Raw genomic sequence first — 18,604 nt, forward strand, 5'->3', positions numbered from 1 at the left:
ATTCCTCAGTTAGAATTGTTGAGACTTTGAGGTTTGCTGGTCAGACTTTGAAAACATCTATCTCCTCCAGATATGACCTGACCTGTTCCAAGGAGAGCTCCTCCCCTTCTGTCACTGGTGTTAACCACCCACTTGACATCTTTAATAAGACTAATTCAATAAACTAATTCACTGAACACTCCAGCCTCCTTGGCATTACCAAAATCTTTCTCCAATGAACCAATCTTTTCCCCTGGTTTTCCTCTTACTCCTATTGCATTTACAGAATGGTTTTTTATTTTCATTAACTTGTTGCTTGCTCTTGCAGCATGCCTTGGATTTTTAAAATGTAATTTTTTGAACCTTTTAAAATGTTTTGTCCTTTCATTTTTGCTGTTGAAGTGCTCTTGATTCTGCTGGGTGCTCATAAAGCACTAAATAGATATATGCAAAAATGTATAAATCCTTCTGAAATGAGTGATCTGTAGTGAGCTGTGGTATCTCCTATGCTCTGTTTTTCCCTTTACCCTTACCAGGATATTTTGGAGAAAGTGCCCTATTTCTTAATATATGAGAATCTCTTTGCTTTTTCCCCTTCCTTCCCTTTCTGAGCAACTTGTTTCCTCTCTGTATCCTTCAATAACCAGCAGGGAGCTTAGAATGCATAAGAAAATACCAACATTCATATTAACAGGAAATTTGTTCATAATCAGATTCTTTGCTCTCCTTGAAATGTTTTTAAGGGCAGAAGCAGTCTTTGTAATTCAGTAAGTATGAAGTATATTGCTCCTCAAATAGGTGTAATTAATTAAATAAGACTTTCTAAAGGGCAGCCTCACATTGCCTCACTGCAATGACATTTTTTTTACAAGTATGCAAGAAAATAGTTCTGATGGTTTTGATGAGTAACTGATAGAATGGATTAGTATCATATGTATGGCCATAAGTGTTAAGCTGAAACATTAGCTTATGAGATGAGATTTCTCCAGCTGAGTTATATGCACTCACTGCAAACTTCAGGTTATTTTCTTAGATTTGAATTGCATGATAAAGAAATACAACTTTTAGAAGCTGTCTTTAAAAAAAACTAAATCAGAGAAATAGTGAGAAACATCTGTGGAAAGAGCTTGGAAGGTGGTATTATGCATTTGCTTCCAAATTCCTGAGTTCTTTTTGCAAAGGACAGTGCTGTGTGTACTTTTTACCTGAGAGAGGAAATAACACTGCAGGGGTAGTTGTAGTTTATAAAAACAGGGCTATAGCTGCAAGAGTACAATTAGAAATGACCCTTTCTGATGTACTGCAAGATGATTTCTTGATGGAAGTAAGGCAAACAGACGTGACTCTGATGTCAATGTAAAGCAAATGACAGCAGGAGTTTGTTGTCTTTGAGTGAGGTCATGTCCACTGACCAAAACAGAAATGAAACAGTCACGGTGGATTTTAAGTGAAATTTCTCCTAACTTATAAATCTGATCTTACTGATGAATTTTAAAGTACAGCTCCTGTCTCCTCATTCTCCTTGAATTTCACTTTCCACGCACTGGTGATTTATTACTCAAGGTGTTGGTTACCCAGGAGAAACAAGGAAGATCAGCCTACCCACCAAACAGCTGCTGTTGGACCTGCTGTGGCTCTTTGTGGTCATGCCCCGTATCACCCTGCTGATGACCCCAAAGGAGCCAGTCTGCTCTCTTCCCAGGAGCTTGCATAGTGTAGAATCAGAAATCTCTTTAATGAAATGAAAGGGAGGGGGGAATCAAGGCCAACTGCTCTGTGATTTGCATTTCAGATTTTAGTATTTTCTAAGTTCAGAGCACATATGTATGAGATTAGTGTAATGAAGATGTATCTAGCAAGACTTCATGTTTCATTGCAGTTTGTGCTTTCCCTAGGCAATTAGCTGAAACACTGGATCTACTGTTATCTTCTTGCTGACATTGGGCAGAAAATCAAAGTGTTTCCTGGTTGTCATGGGGATGCTGAGTTTGAGCACTGGCACTGGCTGTGAGCAAGACAAGGCTGTTAACTGGGAGCACAAGTGGAACCATAAAGGTGCAGGGAAGCCCATCCTTCTCCTTCAGCCTTTTGAGGTATTGGCTTCTCTCACAGTTTTACCCAAATCATAGAATCATAGAATCTTAGGGGCTGGAAGGGACCTCGAGAGGTCATCTAGTCCAACCCCCCTGCCAGAGCAGGGTCACCTAGAGTACATCACACAGGAACTCATCCAGGTGGGTTTTGAATGTCTCCAGTGAGGGAGACTCCACAACCTCCCTGGGCAGCCTGTTCCAGTGCTCTGTCACTCTTACAGTAAACAAATTTTTTTCGGATATTCACCTTGAACCTCCTATGCTCCAATTTACACCCATTACCCCTTGTCCTATCACTGGTCATCACTGAGAAAAGCCTAACTCCGTCCCCCTGACACTCACCCCTTACATATTTGTACATGTCAAAACAATAGCCTGTTGTTTTCCACTGCCTTGCTAAGAAAGATGCTGAAGCCATAATGCTGTTGGGAAAGTAGAGTTTGATTTCGTTGCTCATCTAAAACCTCAGATGTACCCACAAGCCATGACACTGCATCTTTGCTTTGGGGACTGTGTGACATATGGTAGAAATTCTGCTTTTCTTATTCAATTATTTCCACTCAGCTAAATGAGAGAGCCTGTATCAGAAACCATACAGGGATCTGACCTCAATGGGTTTTGCTGGCCTTTAGTGCAGCTTTCTAGCAGTCCCCATAATACACCGTGCCCTGTAGAGTATGAGACTCTTGAAAACAAGAGCAGTTGGTTAAGTTGGAGTACTCATCGTTTAGAGAGATGACTCATTGACTGGTTAGTACATTTGTCACTCCATGAGCAAGACTCTGAAATGGGAGCCATGCTGGTAAGGATCATAACCTGCTGGTTTCTGCACTGGCAGGGTGTATTCAAATGCTGGTGTGTGAAAAGGCATAACAACTGAACAGGTTTGTGATGTTCTCAAACATCTGGCCATGTTGCAAACAGCACGTGAGCTCAGGAGACTTTAGTCTTGGACCTTGGCATTTATGCTCCAGGTGAAGATACCAGCTTGACAAAGACCTGGGCAGTATACAGCACTGTTAATTTTTAACCTGAATGCACACTAAATTCTTTCTAGCAACCAAGCTGGCTTCTTCAGAGGAGGCAAGTTCTGACACATCCAATTTCATTCACTAGCTCTTAATAAAGCCCATCATCCATATCAGCAGATGCTAGCAGAAAATCCATATGCAGAGTGTTCCCAGTGCTGCAGAGCAAAGGGTGATCGTGGAGAGAGCTCTGGCTTAACAAAAATAGTGCACAAATTCAGCAGCTGAGCTGGCTGAGGAAACAGTCTTACAGTTCCCAGCACACTGCTTGCTTGTTAGACACTGCTGTTGTTTTACTTTTTTGGTCATGCTTTCAAAATTCACTAGATTTGTTTCCAAAAACATTGTATATCTGCCTTATCCTGGGGACTGGACAAAAGGATTGAGGGCAGTCTGCCCCAGATTTGCTGGATGTTGGGTGTGTGCTGTGTAGCTGCAAGAAACAGGGCAGTCTGAATTGAACATACCAGTCCTCAGTATTTCAGGAATCTGGTGGTACCTTTCAGGCAGAACCTTCTTTATTTAATGGCAAACTATTTGAAAGGTTTCATTCTTGTTGCCTTGATCTCAGTCTTGTAACAAGGATCAAGCTTATGCCCTTACACCTCTCTCTCCCCATTATCCAAGAATGCTGAGCTTAATGGGAATTAAACTCTTGACTCTTGGAGGAAAATGACTTCAGAGAAGTGGGAAGCCATAATACATAGTAATGATAATACACATTTCCTGATGAAGACTCCTGATGCTACATTAGGACTTGTCTAAGTATAAAAGTTCCATCTTAAAAGATGAGGTCTATTAGGTCTTCTGCATATTATACCTGTCTTCCATTTTGAATGTTAAGAAGTAGCATGACAAAATCATAGCCCTATTTTAATTAGTTGGAATAAGAAAAAAGCAGGTGCAATGGTAGTGCTTGTCAAAGAATAAACCAGGGGAACAGTCAGAGTTCTAAATCAGTGCCCTGAAGCTGAGGTCAGGTGTTTCTAGCAGGGGTGACACAGCAAGGGAATTCCTTATTTCAGCTTTTCTGTCTTGCAAATAAAACAAATGTAAGCAACACGCTTGGAATAGAATCCTGCCATGAAATATGCACAGCTGGAATACCAGTGGGAGAAAGGCAATCCATCTTCAATGGCAAATACATCATGTCTGAAATTACTGTCAATATAAATTATCACTGCACGAATTACGTTGCATTTCAAATGAGACGTGCTGCCAATATTTTCCCAACCTGCATCTTTTGAAAAGCTATTTTAATCTGTAGAAGCCAGGCAGTAAATTAATAAATAACAGCCTAGGAAAAGCCTGTGGCAACAGATGGACCCTATTTTGTTGGTTTTTAGCATGATGTTGGGCTAGTGCAGAGAAAACTCAGTTATGCATGATAAAAAAAATAATCATTGTCTAAAATGTGAGCGTTTTGGAGCACAGGTGAGCATTGATCTGGGAGGGGCCAAATCAGTGACCTGAACTTTCCCTTGCTCCTTAGCCTACTCAATGATAGGTATCCCTACAGCTCTACAAGCAGTGAAGGGTTGGGCTGGAGATGTGTCTGCAGCCCTGAGAGGGAAGAGAGGCCACGTGTACCTCTCCATGGCTCTGCTGAGGTAGCAGAGCACTAACTACTGTTGGTTAGTATTGTAACTTGTAAGCCAAGCTGACAGTGTCCTGCAGTCCCCAACAATGTGGGTAGCCAGAGCAAGCTGTGTGACATGAGCTGAATCTCAGTGACCCAGCACCTTTGTCTTGTTGCACACGAAACAGATGCTTCTGTGTAAGAGCAGCAAGTCTGCCATAGTCTGGAGATGTCAGAATTGCTGGATATGCAAAAGATTACCTGAAAAACACAAGAGTTTCTTTCAAAGCATTGAATTGTGCAAACAAGTACATTTCTGGGCATTTGGATAAAATGTACTTCTTCTATCTCACCATTGGGTTATATCCTGCCTCTGATACACAGTTCTCTTACTGTCTTACCTTATGACCTGCAATATGTAATTTAATGTTGTCTGTTTCCCTTGCCCATAACACGGGGGATACTGTTACTGCTCTTTTCTTCTCTGTCTTGATGGCAAAAAAATCCACAATGAGAGGTAGGTGACTTACTCATAGCATTATGTGATGTAGTCATTTCTGTCACATAATTTGTTTTTGCTTGGATCATACTTTTTTGCTATATTCCTTCATTGTTTTACTGATTTTGAAATTACTAGAGCATTTTTCTACTTTGCCTATACTAAATTGTTTGTCTGGGTGTTTTTTTGTAACTAGACGTTTGATTTCACTGTCACCATAAACTTAATGTTGGAAAGGATGGAGCAGTTGATGTCTCCCAGATCCTGGTAATAAAGAGGATGAAAATGGTTACATGTTGGGACAGATACAATATATGATATAAGAAAAAGCTGGAAAATATATATTTTTTATCATTTATTGTTTGTTTCATTTTTTTAAAGATAAAAATCTAACAAAGCCTAATCTCAGGATGATGGTTGGACTTGGTGATCCCAAGGATCTTTTACAACCTGAATAGTTCTGTGATTCTTAAAGTTTAGTAACTCACTGGCTGGTTGGTAACTCAGTACAGGAGGCAGATTTAGTCTGGCTGCACATCACTGAATATTGCTCTAAAAGCTGGAGCAGTTGAAGCACTTCCTTACCATATCTGTGGCACACTAAGGCCCCAGTTCTTGGGGTCTGTCCATAGCAGGTTATTGTAAGGTTGGTGTTTAAGAGATAGGATTGCCAGAATATTGACTTCCTAAGGCTTTCTTCTTCTGGTTTTATAGCAGGGAAGAAAGCTCACTTCAGAATTGTTCAGCATCTTCCAAGGCACAAAGTTATGAAAGGAACATCTCCACTAAATTTTTATACCATTATCATGACAAATGCTGTGCCAGGATTTGCAAACATTTCATTTGTAAACCCAGAAGTTCAAAGAATACAGGCATTGCTTTACTGAGAGATGACTTTCACAGCAGTTGCTCAGTGTGAGATGAGGAATAAAAAGGGATAAATTGCTTACGTGTCTTTATCTCCTGTGGAACTTTCAAAACAAATACCTTTCTGTGCCTTTTAGAATATAAATTCAGCAAGGAAAATACCCAGTAGTGGCCAAAAGCCTGAATGATGCAGTGCCTTGGCAATATGCTGGGAATGGGGGAAATGCCTTTCAGTACCACAGGAGCGTTGCCACTTCTCTGTCTGTTTTGCATTGTGTATTTATAGGACTTACAGCTTTTCTGTAGTAACTCCCAGCTGCAAGATAGGCAAACACTGCTGCTCTTCACACCTGCCTGTGAAGTAACCGTGGCTTGGAAGTAGCTAAAGCTCTTTGAACCTCTGAATCCCTGAGCTTTGCAACGAACCGAGAATAATCTTCATTATTGCATTGTTTTCAGTTGACAGCTGGGTCTAAACTTCACCTCATCCAAATTAAATCATCTAGACGTTTGTGTTGATCTTTTTTTATTTGTTTTTTTTTTCTCCAGCAAATGTAGGTTTTCTGTCCAAAAGAGACAGGCTGACTGTGCTCTTGGCTTTTCTGCGGGTGGGATGAAGCACTCTCTGAAGCACCACTGACCATAGCAGGAGATTAGGAAACTGGTGTAGATACAGTAGAAATGCAGTGACTAACAAGGTGAAATGAATCCCAGTTAGCTGCCAGTACACTTCCTGGAACCATTTCTACCTGAGCTTTCTGGATCCAGTAAGTTCTGGGCTTCATGGTGTGCTACAAGGCCAATGTCCTAGGTGACTTCTGCTTGAGAACAACTCATCTGTGTTCTTGCACAGGCACTTAAGGCTCTAATTAGAGTGATGAAGTTTTATTTTCTACAGTGTCCTTTCAATGAGTTGTTTATTTCCAGTTGCAGATATGGCTTTGATTCTTTTAAATACAGTTAAGTTTTATGTGGCATGGTGGGTAGAAAGTCAATGTTAGCCTACAGACAATAAGACATTGCTGCACTATGCAAAATATTGCTGCAGAAAGATTAAATTCTGTTTGCAATTTGCACATTAGACAGGACTGAAAGGCCTCTGTTTTGGTGAAGATCAGTCTATTTTTCTTTCTACCTGGCTAGCCTATCCTTTTCCAGTTGGGATCACTACACTGACTTAGTTTTTAATTTCCTAAAAGCAAAAAGTAACCTTTTTTAAAAAAAAAAGACTGTTACTCATTATTCTACCTCTTATTTCTATCTGGCAAAGTCTTACTAAATTGCCATAGGCACAAAGGTCTCCGTTTTCCCTTTGCCATGTCCACCTGTATCCTGTATAGGATTATAACCTATGTAATCTTGCTATTATGATCCCTTGGGGAGATATAAATTCTGCTATCTGGTTCAGTTTGTCTCTTTCCAATCAATAGATGAACAGAAATGGAAAGAATGTTATCAGTGAGATGCTTAACAGAAACCTCCTTGGCTTTCATACACTTCTGTGGAAGTACCAACATCTTCCTAAGCACTGATCTTTGCAAAAGGATCCACTTCTCCAGGTGCTAAGACCTACATATCCATGTTGTAGATCTGAATATCCTCTGAGGTTGGAATGTCATTGTACTTTGTTGGTAACAGATGTAATGAAAAACTCGATTGATTATAAATCTATTTGTGTCCCAGCAGCCACATTTATTAGTAATATCTCTGATAGGTCTGCTGATAAGAACACAGATCCCACAAGACAGGTCCTGCTGGAAGCTGGGGCAGTGTTCAGTGTTGGTAGAGAAACAGCATTTGTGGCAGTTTCTGTGTTATCCTTTGATTTGTCAGCAGACAGAACTGAACAGCTCAGTTCAAACTTCAGTTCAACCTATTAGAAACAATAATCACGTTGAAGACAATACTGATCAAACACTTCTCTGGCAGCAAGGCGTGATGAGATCCATTTCTTTGGGACTGGTTTATTTGTGCATCTTTTATGAAGGTAATTACAGCCTCCCACCTGAACAACACGAAGCAATTTTCTATCCAAGCTGAAGGAGCTGCTATCAGTACCATATACCATATCTTCACCCTCTGTACTGTGTTTTACTGCCACGTGCTCTCATTGCAGACAGCAAAGTGTTTATTGCCAGCAGCTCAGCTGGGAACGTGCCCTCGTTATCGCAGCACATGGGAGGACCCAGGCACTGGCCAGGCTGTGTCACTTACCAGACATGACCAAATCTGATCATTTCAAGAGTCAAGGACAAATGTAAGTTGATATTGAGTTTGGGTACTGTGGACAAGTTTTCTTCGAATACAAGCATTGGGGATTTTTTTTTCCCAGAGGTGTGTAGGGACGTGTTTCATTTCCAGTGGAGGGACAGGAAAGACAGTTGGGTGCAGGGCATAACACCTTCTGTATAGCACATCATGCAGCAAAGTACAATGTGCACACAACAGATTTAAAAAATATGTCAAATCTAGTGCTATATGTAATCTTTACACCTTGTTGATTTCATTTTGTATCAGTATGTTTTTATCTGTTTAAAGAACTCACTGGCTTATCTGGCACTTGTCCCCTGGCAGCTTGTTGTAGCAGAGACAGCAGGTAAAGCATTTCAGCCTTTTAATAGAGATGCTTTTTGATACTGGAGATTGCAAGTTCAGTTTTTGCTAATAGAATTGGCAATTACACAGGCACTGAAAGAAGACATGAGCTAAAGCTCCTGTATTGTCTTTAAGGAGGTAGGACTGAAAGCCCTTGAGAACATACCTTACTACAGGCCTAACAGGGGCAGTGAGAAATGGTGCACTCCTTCCTGTTTCTCCCATCCCAAAGACTGAAGGAATCAATCTGGGCAGGAAACTAGTTCAAAGTCTACAGGCAGTCAGAATTGAGCATTTCTGACATCTCAAATATAAACCTTGTACACTCACACCGCAACTCTGCATCACCCCCAGCTGATGCACACTGGCCCTGTACTGAAATTAGACCCTGAAATGAAACCCTGTCCCTTCCAAGGATATTAGAGTTAAGTAGTGGGGGAGTAGGAGCTGCTAACAATATACAGAACAGCAAAGGTCTTAAATCCCATTTTTCTCTTCGTCAGAAAACCTACCCAGTATGCTAATGATCTGATCTTTATAAAAAGCACTGTTTGGTTTTGGTTTTCCTTTTTTGTTTTTCAGTGGCCAGTGTTACACCCATATAGGAATGCAAGTTCTCTTAACCTTTTCAAGGTGAACTTTCATCTAGCATGTGTATATATGCTCATGGAAGGGGGGTTGGAACTTGATGATCTTTAAGGTCCCTTCCAACCTTGATTCTATGATATATTAGGTTTGGGGATGTTTTCTTTTCCTGTAAGTTTGGCTCAAGATCGGCTGATTCATTTAAAGCGTTGTTAGTTAGTTAGTTAGTTAGTGTTGTTTAGTCCAGGGAGCCTCAGCAGAAAAGTTGTTTGGAATAGCAATATGGAAAATGCCTGCCTTAAACAGTGTCCTGCAGAGCTTCTGCAATCCAAATCGGGTGAAAAAGCAACTCACCCAAGTGATTTTGCTGAGAACTGGAGGTGACATTATATTTTCCTGTGCATAGAATATCCTGGGTGCTACTAAATTACCAGTAATTGAGTGTAGACGTGGGGAGAGGGGATTATTCACAACTCTGTTCTGTCAGAGTGACAAAAAGCAGCCTCGAGGTGGTGCTCACTATGTTCACCTCCACATTTCAATACATTCTCAAGGCTATTTGCTTCTCTTGACTGTGACAGGTCTGCATCAGCATTTTCATACCATTACCTTCGGTGAGGAGCATTCCCTTAATTTCTGCCTTGTTTAGTTCTAGGCTATAAATAACAGTAACTGCTCATGAAACTGAGTCTTGCAGAGCCTTACCCTGCAGGCTACTCAAAACCTGAAAAATGCTTTGGTTTGACAGTCTTTACAGACTAACATCTAATATAGGAAACCATCCTGCCAACTGGAAATCTGTAATTATGGCCCACTCTCAACTGCAGCACAGCAGACATCATATCAAGTATGCAGCTGAAGGAAGTGTACTCAGAGTATTTGTCTAGCCATTTTCTCTATATGATTCTTATTCTGGGTTCCACTCTCCAGTCAGTATGATGGCAGAATAGATGCAGATATTTATGCCTATTTCTAGGACTGCAGTTGTCTCAGCACATACAGCCCCCAGGAGGGCTGTAAGAAATAAATTAGTGATCTACTGCATGTCTGTGCCACCCTGGATGTGTGTCTAACTGCTTCAGAGGAGCTAAATATTTTAAATGAGGAAGGCTTATAATAGTGTGAATGTCACTGATATGTCAAAGGAACAATCAGCTTATTGAGCTTTTAGGGGTCTGTTCTTCAGGCTGCTGCTGGTATCCTGTGTAAGCTGGTGCAGTTATTGCCAGTGCTGGTTGTTACAGCCCTGGAGTTCCCTGGAAAAGGTGCCTGCTGCTGATCCTGCAATCCCACAAGTCCTCCTCCAGAAGTCATGAGCTCAATATTTACCTGATATAAGTTCTCCATCTCTGCTGATCTAAAAGGGACAAGACCAATTTACATTAGCTGAGGATCTGTCCCTGTAATTAGGTAACACTTTTTCTGTTCAGGCAGCTGCTTCTGTGTAGACAACTCCTTGATGTAGTGGCTGGGATGTGCAAATGAGGCAGAGCCCGTGTTTTGTGCTCATTAAAGAAGGCACTAGAAATCTCATATGGACACCATCTGCTGCCTTGTTTGTTGAGTTTGATCATTAGTCAATGAATGGCTCAACTGAAAGTCAGTGATTAATCTCCAGGATATGATTTTCTTTACCACGATGAGGGATGGCAGAATTTAGCTCATTAGAAAAAAACTGTACGGATGTGCACGTTCTCTTCAAGAGAGACTGGGATTCATAAAGCAGTTGAGTACAAAAAAGGGGAAATTAAGCCTTGAGTTTGTGTAATGCCTATTTACAAACACAAGCTCCTTGATAAAAGCTGGGAATGTCTCTTGTAGGCATGCAGTGACCAAAACAGCCAAGTGGGAGTGCTTACAGAAGGACTTGCAGGAGGCACACCTTGTCTGCAGGCCACTTTACTGACTGCCACTGATCTCAGCCACCTAGCACCAGGCTTTGGTTTCTAGACTGTAGGAGTATTTCATTGACAGGTGTTTTAAAGTACTTTTCTGCACACTGGCTTGGCTCAATTTGTCTATGATGAATAAAATGAGTTTGAGGGAAAAGAAGGGGTTATTAATGGCTCTGATTTGTTAACCATGTAAGAATCTTTAATTTTCTCTTCCTAAAATAAAAAGGGTTCAATTAGAGTTTCTAATTGCATGTGGGAATATTTTTTCAAACAACAAAGCATTAAGCCTTGTTATGGATCTATTTCACTTTTTATGTGAAATGATTTGATCATAACTGATGCTGACAGGGAATTTAAATAGTCTAAACCCAGTCTGGCAACAAGTGTAGAATCATAATATGTACAGATTTATAGCCCGTGAATATACTCTAAAGTTTGTGAGGTTGCAGAGGACAGAGGTCAAAGCACATTTTGATTTTGTATTGGTATCTTCAGCTATTTTCTGCCTTGCAAATGTAAAAGGTATTCTCTGGTGTTTTTACTGGGCAGTCTTTGAATCTGCATCGTACATCTACAAAACACTTGAAAAGCTCTGGATTTATGTACTTTGAAGAAATCTCTTCATAGGGCTATTGATTTCTCTCCCCCCTCATCTATATTCAGTTTCACCAGTTACTTTCAATCCTGTTAAGAAAACTGTGTACACAGAGATTTACTCTGTATCACAGTATTCATGAATAGAAAATACAGGTTACATTTCTGAAGTAACATTTTTTGGGCTAAAACTCTTTTGCATCTCACGTTGCTCTGGGAAATGAATGCTTCTAGCAGCCACCTTGCACTGTGTATTTCATGTGGATGAAGTTCATTTGCAGATTTGTCTCATTCAATATTTAAAAAGTGTCTGGAACAGTAAGTTCATCCACAGGAGAAGTTGCTTCAGTGTAGAATTGCTCAGCTTGTTATTTGGCCACACTAGTGATTTAGGAGCATGGAGCAAGCTATGTTTCCTTTGGAAGCTTGGCAGTGCCCTGGGGTACTGATGGCAGGGTGTGGTGCCCGTGCTGGAGCTGGATCCATGGTCATGGTTCCTGACAAGGCCAAGGCTCCTGATAGGTCAGGCAGGTGAAAGAATGGAATATATAGGTAGCGTGCAAGGAAATCAGTCCATTGTATCTTTTTGTTCTCTAATTCCATAGGACAAGTGCAAAGGAATCAGGGTTTACAGGCTCTTGTTTGGTTTTAGCAAAGAGAAAAATGGAGCAAAGCTTCAAAGTTCAGGTCTAAGCTACTGAGTCCACAGGAGTCTTGTGCTGACTGTAATGAGTGTTCAACCAGGCAGCTAAAGAAGAACTGGTTCCTCCTCCTACCTACTCCAGAAAGGGATTAGTAGGAAATTTCCTTATCAATTCCCCAGGGCCAGGATCACAAGCAAAGGTTCTCAGGAAGCTTTCAGGCTTCTCCTGCCTGTGTTCAGGTGCCTTCTCATTTGACCAGGACTGCAGCCCGTTCTGTCCAGCTGTTCCAGCTCTTTCTCTGCAAGCCTGGAGTATCTTGGGAACGACCTTTCCCTCGTTAGCCAGTACTTGGGTAGTGACATGAAATACAAATAAGAAGTAGCTGTGGTACAGTAGTTCTTCTGACTTTTAAAAACAACACTTTTAAGAACTGCTGTGGTAGAAATAAATACTGTAGTTCTAGGCATGTCTCAAGGGAGATATGTGCTTCCTTTCTTTGTCTTTTTCTTTGAGGAAAAGGATAACACCTTATAAATAGGAGAATCTGTCTTTTATTTGAAGGCCTGGAGAAATGATTCAAGCAACTTCAAGCAATTCTTTGCTCTGTACCTCTAGGAAGAAAATCAGCAAATTGAAAATCTTGCCTTTTACAGGAAGGATGTTGCAAAAAAACAAGAAAAAAGGCTGATGAGGTTGAAGAGACAAAGCAAAGATACTCCTTTTTTTTTCTTTTTCTTTTAAAAGGTATCTCCTAATATTGGTATGGAGGATGAACAGTAATTTTAGGTGTAGGTAACTTGAAAAAGGTGGGTTTATGCAGTGGTTCCACTTTGACCTATCATGTCAAAATTTAACAGAAGAGCTAAAAAAAATGGGGCACTTCAGACCCAAGAGTCTGGAGGATGATGGAACACTTTAAAATTTTATGTTAAAAAAAAACATTGACACTGTCTCTAGTTTGAATAATTTGTTTCTTAACAGAACTTATATTTTAAGTAAATTCATGTGCTTTTTCATGCTTTGCTTTCCCAATTCCCCAGTCAGGAACATGGATTCATGTGATGTGCAAAGAGTAAATGGGATCTCCCAGCACTGAGTAGATGACAGGTGCAGAGTGTATCTTGTCTACTTGCTAGAAGGTGTCTCCTTCAAATGGAGAGGGTAGAGCTTGCTAATCTAGTGGCTTTATTACTGCATTTAAGGACTCTATTTTCTCAAAAATGATGTGTGGTTTGTTAGATGTTATTACAAAAGATACTATTTAGTCCTGCTGACAATAGGATGTATTAATCTTTATAATTTAGGTATGCTTTGAAGTATTTCATTCTTCAATAACCTTCTGTAGCACAGACTATGCAAAACACAAGCAGATAAAATGCAATTATACTAAAATACTTCTTTGCATTACATTTTCTGAACGTAAAATCTTGAAACACTTACAGCATGAAAATACTTTTTAGATAACATTCACAGATCTAATCTTAGCAACACCATCTGAATCATCAAAATGAGTTAGAATTGAAGGTAATTTTGCTATATGTGCGTTTATTTCTAGATGGGATATAGTATTTGTTGAAGACTGAGCAGCAGATAAAAAGAACCCCAAATGAAAAACATTTCTAATATATTTTTAATCTAGAATCTAATTTCAGAGCATTCCCTCTAGATTTCACTCTGTAAAGCAGTTAGAAATCAGACCTGAATCAGGCCAAACACCATTTGGCTTATTGTTCTGATAGGAAAATGGCAAATTGCTAAGTAAGTGCCACGTTGAAGTGTGTTTTTTTTCCAAGGCAGTGTCATTTTTTGCCTTTTCCCAGCCATGCTAACAAGCATGGGGAGGTGCCAGCCCCTCCACCTCCTGCTGTAGGGAGGGGAAGGCAGAGGGGTTTTTTCTCTTTGAGTTGTAGAAGTGCCTAAAGATCAACAGATGAAGTTGTGCCACTTTTGGTACATTTCTACAAGCACATGAAAAAGAAACTGGCTTTTGGGTGTTCTTGTAAATATTTTACTAGAAATTAGCCTCATGAGGGCTTCTTCCTTTTGTTGGAGCCAGATTTCTCAGAAATTGTGCTTTTAGTAAGAATTGCTTTGGGATCACATCAGCATGTCCTACTTTCCAATTCTGCAGTGATGTGAGGCATTTTTAAGAGTCTGCTCTTCTTTGGAGACATTTATGGTAATGTATAAACCTCTAGATCAGTTACCAATTTTTACATAATTAAAATTTCATTAAAAAAAGATAATTAGGAGCCTTATTATGCAAGTTGGATTTCTGGCTCACTTGCTAAACATTTAGCTTGTATTTGTACAAATAGGTTGTGTCACATAAGATTTGCAAATGGCAATTTACCTGAGCTGAAGTCCTCCAAAAATCTTGAAGAAGCTTTCTCTTGGATTTAAAGGGCTTTTGATCTGACCATAAATTGCTACAACTAGGTCTGTTGCTTCTGCTTGCTGAAACAGAAGCTGCATAGACTTGCAAACATGTTTGTGTGTCCCATCCCTCCATCCTATTGTGGAAACAGCAGGGACCATCTCAGGGAAAGGGGAGAGTACATGGTACCCTCTGGATTTCCTAGTTCTGTTTTAGCCAAAAAGTGTTTCATTTTTACTGTGAAAAAGAGGAAGAACTTTTAAATGCCAAAACAAATGAACCAGTGAATTGGTAAACAACTATTTTGACATCATTTCCTTCATTATGTGCATATCTAGGCACAGAATATTCTGGGGTTGCTTTTTAATTTTTCTTTTCAGAACGGGTAAAATAAAAGAATAAGAGCTTTCCTACTGCAAGATAGTTACAGTTTCAAAACTCTTTCTTCAGCCATGTTACCTATCTAACAGCAGAGCACTACTTAAGTGTTCTTGTGGCTGCCTAAAGCTTACTACTTGGCTAGCAGCCAATCAAACTTTTATCCTGCATTCTTCCCTAAAGGTCTGCTTCATGCCATATATACATATATATATATAGCTATATACATATTTTAAAATAAATATTAAAATAGATATACTATTACATTATATATAATTTATATTCCCCTAAATGCTTTTCGAATATAGTTGAATCTCAGTTCTATAGCTAAGAAAAAGACTGGAGGTGACAGCATGTACAAAGCAAATGCTGGGCAACTGCTCCCCAGATCAATATGTTCACTTTCCTCCTGTGAGCCTGACCTGGAGGGTGATGCTTGTCTTCAAGTTTGTTGTGCCTGGGGAGGCTGGGAGTGATGTGACTTGTGAGCAGGCACAGATTTATTTCAGCTGACATTTTTACATTTTATTTCATGGGTATTTTTGCTTTTGGTAGGAGCCCAAAGTGATTCCCAACAGGCTCTCTCAGTTATCATTGTTTCAAATGACATCTAAACATTTCAGCAGCAGATGCAACATAGCACCTGAATTTGTCTCTGTATAGGCTTGTTTTCATGAACAAAGTAGTAATTAACACTATTAGTTATCTTCAAGAGCCTGGCCCAGTTTCCCAGCACTTACTCCACCAGCTGAGTTTATCTCCTTCAGAAAGGCTCCCATCTGGAGCAGGCAGAGTTTTGGCTTAACCAAAGTGGAAGGTGGTTTTAGGAAAGAATGGTAACTTTGCTTCCCCTTAAAAGAGAGTAAAAATTGACTTGTCTTAAGGAGTAAAAATGAATCATGTATTTATCCCACACATCTGTTTAGAGATTCTGATTTTTTTTTTGCCTGCAAATATATTATATGCCTGGCAGAGTAATATTGTGAGAATTAGCTGAGAAAAGTTAACTTGTAGAAGCACAACTGCACTTATTTTTTTCAGTACACCTGAATTTTGAAGGTGTGTTTAGGTCATTGAATATTGGAGCCCTGAAGGAGATAAATGGCACAAATGAGTCTGGATTTCTTCTTCTCTTTGAGAAACACTTAAAGGAAAAGACAGAGGAGAGGTGCTCTGAAAATCTGAGTCCTCCCAGCCTGTTGGAAATTAAGTAGACCTTCATTATATTCTCATTACTTCAACTCTCAGCACAGAAAGGCAAAAAATAAAGGTCACTGGCTTTTACCATCTGTGCTAAAATGAGACGAAGGTAATGGAGAACTCTAAGATTTATTGCTTAGCAGGTGATTTGAGACTTCAAGTAGGTAGTAAGACAATCCTATCTCAAAAACTCTTACTTTGTAAGGGCATGTTCCATAACCCACTGAATTTGATTGGAAAACCCAGAACTTCTTTTATCAGGCACTGGATCAAGTTTTACAGGTTACTTGAAAAAAAATGAGTCTGAAATGCTCACTTCTGAATGAGTTTGACCAAAGAAAAAGGATTTAAATTTGTGAACAGATATCCAAGTGTATGAGACGAAAATTATATTTGGATGTTGTACTACATGATTTCTACCCAGTTATGATGTTTAATGAGGGACTTCCCTCAGTCCCCTTGGAAAACAGAGACTTCATTCAACTGCCAGATGACAGAATGGGAGAGTGGAAGCTGGGCAAGAGGCTGCATCAGCAAACTTGAGAAATTGTTTTCTCCTCTGCATAGTTACAGTCAAAACCCAGAAGCATGAGACAACTCCTCGTTTCCCTGACCAGCATGGAATGTGTAAGTGCCTGGTGATGGCTTAATTGCTCATTAAAAAGACATTTTTGGTGCAACGGAACAAAGTAGGAAATGTTTTGAAAGCAAACCTAGTAAGAAAAAGCAGGCTGTAAAAACTCGATTATTTCAGTAGCCTGTCTTTACCAAGCACCTTCAGACATAACAGCCTCCTGTCAGTGTTCCTACTAAACAAGCAAACCAAGTCCCAGTAAAATGCCAGCATCATTAGTCCTCTTAAAACAGGTATTTGCTATCAAGGTGTTGTTTTTCTTCAGAGACGCCTTTCCATTGCTCAAGTCAATCTGGCTCTTGGCAAAGCTTGTATAACTGCTTAATTTGCATCATTAAGAAGTTGACTTGTGCATTCATTGCTGTCTCTGCATCCTTGATGAGGCTTTCTGATGGCTTTGCAATTGACTTTGCAGTTTCTCCCTATTCCTTAAAAAACCTGCTCTCAGAAGATCATAGCTAACAGTCTGGCAGTGCTGTGAAGGATCTATGACAGGAACAGCCACAACACGATAGAGCATTCAATTGATCATGGTTTGTAGGTACAAATAACAGCTATTTGAAGGTCAGTATTTGGTGCTTTTCTGTGAGACATGACAGCTTTGGGTGAGATGGATAACAAAGGTCAATTGCTAAGCTCACGGAAAGAAATGAAGTGAAAGAAGCTGATGGTGTTAGGCACTTGGCAGCTGACTCAGCAAGGCCAGCTGTGCAATCTTTAAATTAAATTCTTCGAAGCTGAATTACTGTTATATGAGCTTTATTTTTTTTTTAATCAGGTGCCTGTTTTCATCTGATCAAGGGTTGTTATTTCTGGGTAAGGATATAATTAGCAGTGTCCTTCTCCCTCCCTGTCTCTCCCCACCTCTCTGCTTCTCCTGTGAAAGGAAAGGTATAAAGAAAATACTGTACTTTTAATACAGAAAATCCCACATTTCAGAACTTTCCCATTATTTTAACTATCCAAATTTCATCCTTGCCAAGCAAAAGAGTAAGTCTTGCACTTCCCGTATCCCTGTGAGACACTCAAAATGAGAGATAAAAGAGATAAGGCCATAAAAATAGTGTGGGTGGTGCAAGTTGAAAAGCAAACCTTGAATGAAGTGTAATTGCTATGTGTGAATATCACCATTACCTAACTAAAGAAGCACAGCTGTTAGTGAACCTGTATTTTATTTCTAAGTGGGCTTGGCTACTCAGTGACCAACTACAGAGCAGAAACAGCTGGATTGCTAATACAACTCACTGTCCTGTTGGTCCACTTTGTGCCATTGAGCAATTTCAATGTATTGTGGACACAGCCCTGCCTCCAGCACACTGATTATAGAGATTTTGCCTGTGCTGTAGAGGCACTGGGAACCAATTTGTTGTTTGAGGCTTTGAACCATCTCTCATTAAAGCTAAGAGTAGCACTTTACTGCCTTTGGGATCAGGGTACCAGTAAATTGGTATTAGATTCTTTTTGCAGCTAACTTTAACAATTCCTAGCCAAACGGTTCACATTTAAGTGATTCTTAAATTGCTTTCTTGTATCTGAAATACACCAGCTAAGTATTATCCCTGGTAATGCATTGATTAGCCACTTTTTTTTTTTTTCCAGTTTAATGTTCCTTTTAATTAACTGAAGGCAGAAATGCAGCTTACATCTTGAAAATGAT

This window comes from Chaetura pelagica, unplaced genomic scaffold, assembly GCF_000747805.2.
Source record: "Chaetura pelagica isolate M959 unplaced genomic scaffold, ChaPel_1.0 scaffold341, whole genome shotgun sequence".
Taxonomy (NCBI): Eukaryota; Metazoa; Chordata; class Aves; order Apodiformes; family Apodidae; genus Chaetura; species Chaetura pelagica.